A 6,000-nucleotide genomic window follows, 5' to 3' on the forward strand; every position below is an offset into this window, starting at 1 on the left:
AAGCATCATATCCCAAATATGAATTCCCCACATACCCCATATACTGTACCTTTATCAGGTCCCAAATTCAGACTCCCATATGTTAGAAGGTACACACACACACTATAATTTCAATAAATTCAATTAATGCAGTAGAGATAGTTCAATAAAACTGCACCCAGGTTTTCCTTATTATTAAGTGTTACACTGCTGTCCCGGACCCGCCGGGACAGACAGTGTAGACGAGTGCCGGGGGAGACGTCGGGGGCGTCGCGTAGCAACGCCCCTAGCTTCCGTCCCCACGGCATCGTCAGCAGGCATCGGGGCGTTGCTGGGCAACGTCCCCGAGCGTCTCCGTCGGCGTGCCGGCGCGCTGACGTCATGCGCCCGGCAGTGCAGCGCACGTCAGCGTCGGCGGGGATTTTGAATAAAGAGCCGGCGTCTGCCCAGGACAGGCGCCGGTTATAGCTTTTGCACCTCAGGGTCTCAAGTGTTCCTGGTTCCCACCTACCCACTACTCCTGGTTCCTGTGCCCAGTCATCCTGCATCCTGTCGTTGATTCCCAGCCGTGTCCTCCGTTCTGTCTCCTGTGCTCCTGGTGTCCGTGTGTTGTCCTTTGTCCGTATCCTGGTTCCCGCTGCCTGTTGCCTCCTCGGTGCACAGATAAGTGGGGTCTACCCCCAGACAGCCCTTACTCGTATTTTGATATTGATGAAACACCTCTGTGTATTGTTCCACCTGTTTGGAATAGTATTGTGTTACATCTTTGCGTATTGTTACGTCCACCCTGTTTTCTACGGAGCAAGGGTGACCTCGCCCTTCTTGGGTTAGTTAGTTATCCCCTTGTTCATCCTTGACATTGGTGGCGGCGTTGTCAACCCTTAAGACCTGGTGGCATCGGGGGCGGAGCCTGACTAACGGGCTCTGTCGAACGCGGCTATTATAGGTGAAGCCTAGCACAGCACGCGCCCGCCAATCTCATTCGGTGACAACGGAGTCAGGGTTGGCGAGGACACCCAGTTATCATAACATTATAACCGGCCAAACTATACTCTGGGACTGTTCGCTGCCCCTACAGCTCAGAGGTTCGGTAGTCGTGATGAAACCCAATCATGGATCCGACACAACAGGCTGCTGCCCACTCTCTTGCAGGACAGATGCACACGCTGACGCAGAAATTGCAAGAGCTCGCCCTACGGGTAAACTCACACGAGCAACGGTCACAGTCTAGCTCCTCCTCCGGTGGGGGTCTGGAGCCTAAGTTAAATCTCCCTGACCGTTTTTCAGGTGACCGGTCCCAGTTCTTTCATTTTAAACAGTCATGCAGGCTTTATTTCAAATTACGCCCAGTGTCTTCCGGTTCTGAGGCTCAACGGGTAGGAATGGTTATATCACTCCTGCAGGGAGATCCTCAGTCTTGGGCCTTTGGCCTTCCTGATGGTGCTGAGGCTCTCTCTTCAGTGGATGCATTTTTCTCAGCTATGGGGTTATTATATGATGACCCGGACCGGACGGCCTCGGCTGAGTCAAATCTTAGGGCCTTGCGTCAAGGGCAGGACACAGCTGAGGCATACTGTACTAAGTTCAGACGTTGGGCTATTGATTCTGGCTGGAACGACCCAGCGCTTCGTAGTCAGTTTCGGATTGGTCTATCCGAATCCCTTAAGGATGCATTAGTGCAGTACCCCACTCCCAAAGACATAGATGGGATCATGCAGTTAGCCATTAAGGTGGATAGGAGATTTCGGGAGCGGCAGAGAGAGAGACGGTCTGGAGTGCTGCCTTCCTCATCTGCAGACGAGTCTACCGAGGTACCCGGAGACGAGCCTATGCAATTGGGGGCCACTCGACTATCTTCCTCCGAAAAGAACCGCCGACATCTCAAGGGCCTCTGTTTGTATTGTGGGGGTCCCGGTCACCTTGCTGTTGCTTGTCCGCTGAAGGCGGGAAAAGACAGGGCCTAAGTGATACTTGTGGGGTTCACTTGGGCCTGTCGAGCTTTTCTCCCTCAGATTCCGTATTGATTCAGGTATCAGTCTCTGTGACCGACCGTTCTTGGAACGGATCTGCCTTTGTGGATTGTGGGGCGGCTGGTAACTTCATTGATGAAGGCCTGGTGCAACGATTGGGCCTCATGCCCATACCCTTGGCCAATCACATCTCTGTATGTGGGTTGGATGGCCGTCCACTGTCCAAAGGCGGTATATCTTTTAGGACTCCCTCTCTTCGTCTGTCGGTGGGGGCTCTTCACTCCGAAGATATCACCTTTCTTATATTTCACTGTCCTCTCACTCCTATTGTCCTGGGGCTGCCCTGGTTGAAAAAACACAACCCTGAATTTAATTGGGAAACTGGTGAGATCACTCGGTGGGGAGGGTCCTGTTCGGATGTTTGTCTCACTCTCCCTCTCCGTGTGATGCACCCTGATCTTCAAGCTCTCCCTCCTCAGTACCGTGATTTTTCGGATGTTTTTTCGGTACTCTTTACTTAGAAGGGCGCCCACGATTTTGATCGTGGGCATCGTTAGTAAAAAATCTCGGGCATCTCGGGCATTGAATGCACTAAAAAAATCGGGTGCGATCAACCGACGAGATGCCCGAGATTTCCCATAGGGAACAATGTTAAATGTCTCAATTGACCCAATTTTCCTGTTCAATGCCTCAATTGACCCGATTTTTCCATAGGAAACAATGTTAAATGGGCCACAGAGGCCAAATAGGCACCCTGAAGTGTATAATGGCCACCCGAATTGTTAACGTCACCCCACGATCAACGTCAACCCGATGCGTGGCGAGCGCAGCGAGCCCGCGAGGGGCGGTGGTACGCGTCCTACGACCTTTTCATACCCCCACTATCCACGTCGGCGTGGAGTTGAGAATAGAAAGTGTGGCGAGCGCAGCGAGCCACCGAGCCCGAAGCGTGGCGAGCGCAGCGAGCCCCGCGAGGGTACGCGGACAGCTGTGAAGCCCGCGAGGGGACGCGGATACCTGTGAAGGTATCCGCGTCCCCTCGCGGGGCTCGCTGAGCTCGCCACACTTTCTATTCTCAACTCCACGCCGACGTGGATAGTGGGGGTATGAAAAGGTCGTAGGACGCGTACCGCCGCCCCTCGCGGGCTCGCTGCGCTCGCCACGCTTCGGGTTGACGTTGATCGTGGGGTGGCGTTAACAATTCGGGTGGCCATTATTCACTTCAGGGTGCCTATTTCGCCTCTGTGGCCCATTTAACATTGTTTCCTATGGAAAAATTGGGTCAATTGAGGCATTGAACAGGAAAATCGGGTCAATTGAGACATTTAACATTGTTCCCTATGGGAAATCTCGGGCATCTCGTCTGTCGCATCGCACCTGATTTTTTAGTGCATTCAATGCCCGAGATGGCCGAGATGGGCGCCCTTCTAAGTAAAGAGTACCGTTTTTTCTAAAAAAGAAGCCAACACCTTGCCTCCTCATCGCCCCTTTGATTGTGCCATTGATTTAGTGTCTAATGCCAGACTTCCTAAGGGTTGTTTATATGCGTTATCCGCACCTGAGTCCCAAGCCGTGGACCTCTACATTAAAGAAAGTCTTGAAAAGGGGTTTATTCGGCCCTCAAAATCACCGGTAGGGGTGGGGTTTTTCTTTGTAGAGAAGAAAGATGGGTCTTTACGGCCCTGTATTGATTACAGAGCCCTTAACAAAATTACGGTCAAAAATTCCTACCCATTACCCCTCATCTCCGTATTATTTGACCAGATTCGGGAGGCAGTGATTTTTTCCAAAATAGACCTCAGGGGGGCCTACAACTTAATCAGAATTAAAAGTGGAGATGAGTGGAAGACCGCGTTTAATACCCACTCGGGGCATTTTGAGTATCTTGTGATGCCTTTTGGTCTAGCTAACGCCCCGGCAGTCTTCCAAGACTTTATTAATGAGGTCCTTCGACCGTTTTTAGGGGGTTTTGCCGTAGTTTACTTGGACGACATTCTCATTTTTTCCAAATCTCTTCCCGAACATCGGCAGCACGTCCGCCTGGTGCTGCAGAAGCTACGGGAGAATCATTTATATGCCAAGTTGGAAAAATGTGAATTCGAAGTGTCACAAGTGACTTTCTTAGGGTATATTATTTCCCCTCAAGGTTTCTCCATGGATCCATCTAAGGTTCAGGCCATTCAATCCTGGGCTCGCCCAACCACGCTCAAGGCCATTCAGCGATTTCTTGGTTTTTCCAACTACTATCGCAAATTTATCCGCTCCTTCTCGGACATCGTGGCCCCCATAGTGGACTTGACTCGGAAAGGGGCTGACCCAGGACAATGGCCTCAACTGGCGATGGATTCTTTTGAAAAATTAAAGAAGGCGTTTTGCTCAGCCCCAATTCTGCACCACCCAGATCCCAGGCTACCCTTTTTAATCGAAGTCGACGCCTCTGATGTGGGTGCTGGAGCAGTCCTGTCTCAGAAGGGGCCACAGGATCTAAAGATTCATCCCTGTGCTTACTTCTCCCGCAAATTCTCTCCAGCCGAGAGAAATTATGATGTAGGCAATCGTGAGTTATTGGCCATCAAATGGGCGTTTGAGGAGTGGCGTCACTGGCTTGAGGGAGCTCAGCATACCATCACAGTGATCACCGATCACAAGAATCTTTCTTATATTGAGTCCGCCAAACGCCTCAATCCACGACAGGCTCGGTGGGCACTCTTTTTCACCAGATTCCGGTTTATCATCACCTTTAGGCCAGGTTCTAAGAACGTGAAGGCGGATGCCCTCTCCCGCAGTTTTCAGACTTTCCAGGGATCTGAGGTGAAAGCATCCCCCATCGTCCCTTGCTCGGTCATCATGGCGGGCCTGACCCAAGATTTAGCCACCTTAGTTATTGCTGCCCAAGCGTCGGCTCCTCAACAGACCCCACAGGACCGTTTATTTATTCCCCAGAAATTACGGGAGGCGGTTCTCAGGGATTTTCACTCGGCAAAAAGCTCCGGGCATCCAGGTATTGCCAAAACTTTTGAACAGTTAGCCAGGACTGTTTGGTGGCCCTCTATGAGGCAAGATGTCGACAGATTTGTGGCCTCATGTCTGGTCTGTGCGCGACACAAATCTTCTCGACAGTCTCCGATTGGGCCGCTGTTTCCCTTGTCCATTCCTGAATAACCATGGTCCCATATTTCTATGGACTTTATCGTTGACCTTCCTCCGTCTAGCAAGTTCACCACCATCTGGGTTACTGTGGATAGATTTTCCAAAATGGCTCACTTTACTCCATTACATGGGCTCCCTACAGCTAAACTCCTAGCGAATTTATTCATCACCAACATTTTTAGGCTTCACGGACTCCCGGTTGATATTGTCTCGGATAGAGGTTCCCAGTTCGTGGCCAGGTTTTGGAAACAGTTTTGTTCAGCCTTAGGGATTCAGGTCAGTCTCTCCTCTGGTTACCACCCGCAGTCGAATGGACAGACCGAGAGGGTCAACCAGGCTTTGGAACAATACCTCCGCTGTTTCGTTTCTAAGTGCCAGGACAATTGGGCTGAGCTTATTCCATTAGCGGAGTTTGCATATAATAACTCTTATCATACAGCTATTAAGAGCTCTCCTTTTTTCTGCAACTCAGGTTTTCACCCCAAATGTAGTTCGTTCATGCCCCCGGTTGATCCGTCAAGATCCTCGTCCACTGTCTCGTTTTTTAGGAAAGCCTGGAAGAATGTACACATAGCCCTTAGACAATCCTCAGCCCGGTCTAAGATTTTCTTTGATAGGCACAGAAGACCGTGTCTCTTTAAAGTGGGTCAGAGAGTATGGTTATCCACACGCCATATTAGACTTCGACAGCAATGCCCCAAGCTGGGTCCCAGGTTTATCGGTCCATTTCCGATTATCGGACAAATCAACCCGGTGGCATTCAGACTTCAGCTTCCCAGGTCTCTGCGCATCAATAATGTCTTTCATTGTTCCCTGCTCAAACCTGTCGTCGGAACCCTTCCATCCAGCTCTACACGTACTCAAAGACCTGTCTTGGTTAGAGGGCATAAGGAGTATGTGG

Source organism: Crinia signifera, chromosome 1 (genome assembly GCF_055691185.1).
Source record: "Crinia signifera chromosome 1, ASM5569118v1, whole genome shotgun sequence".
Taxonomy (NCBI): Eukaryota; Metazoa; Chordata; class Amphibia; order Anura; family Myobatrachidae; genus Crinia; species Crinia signifera.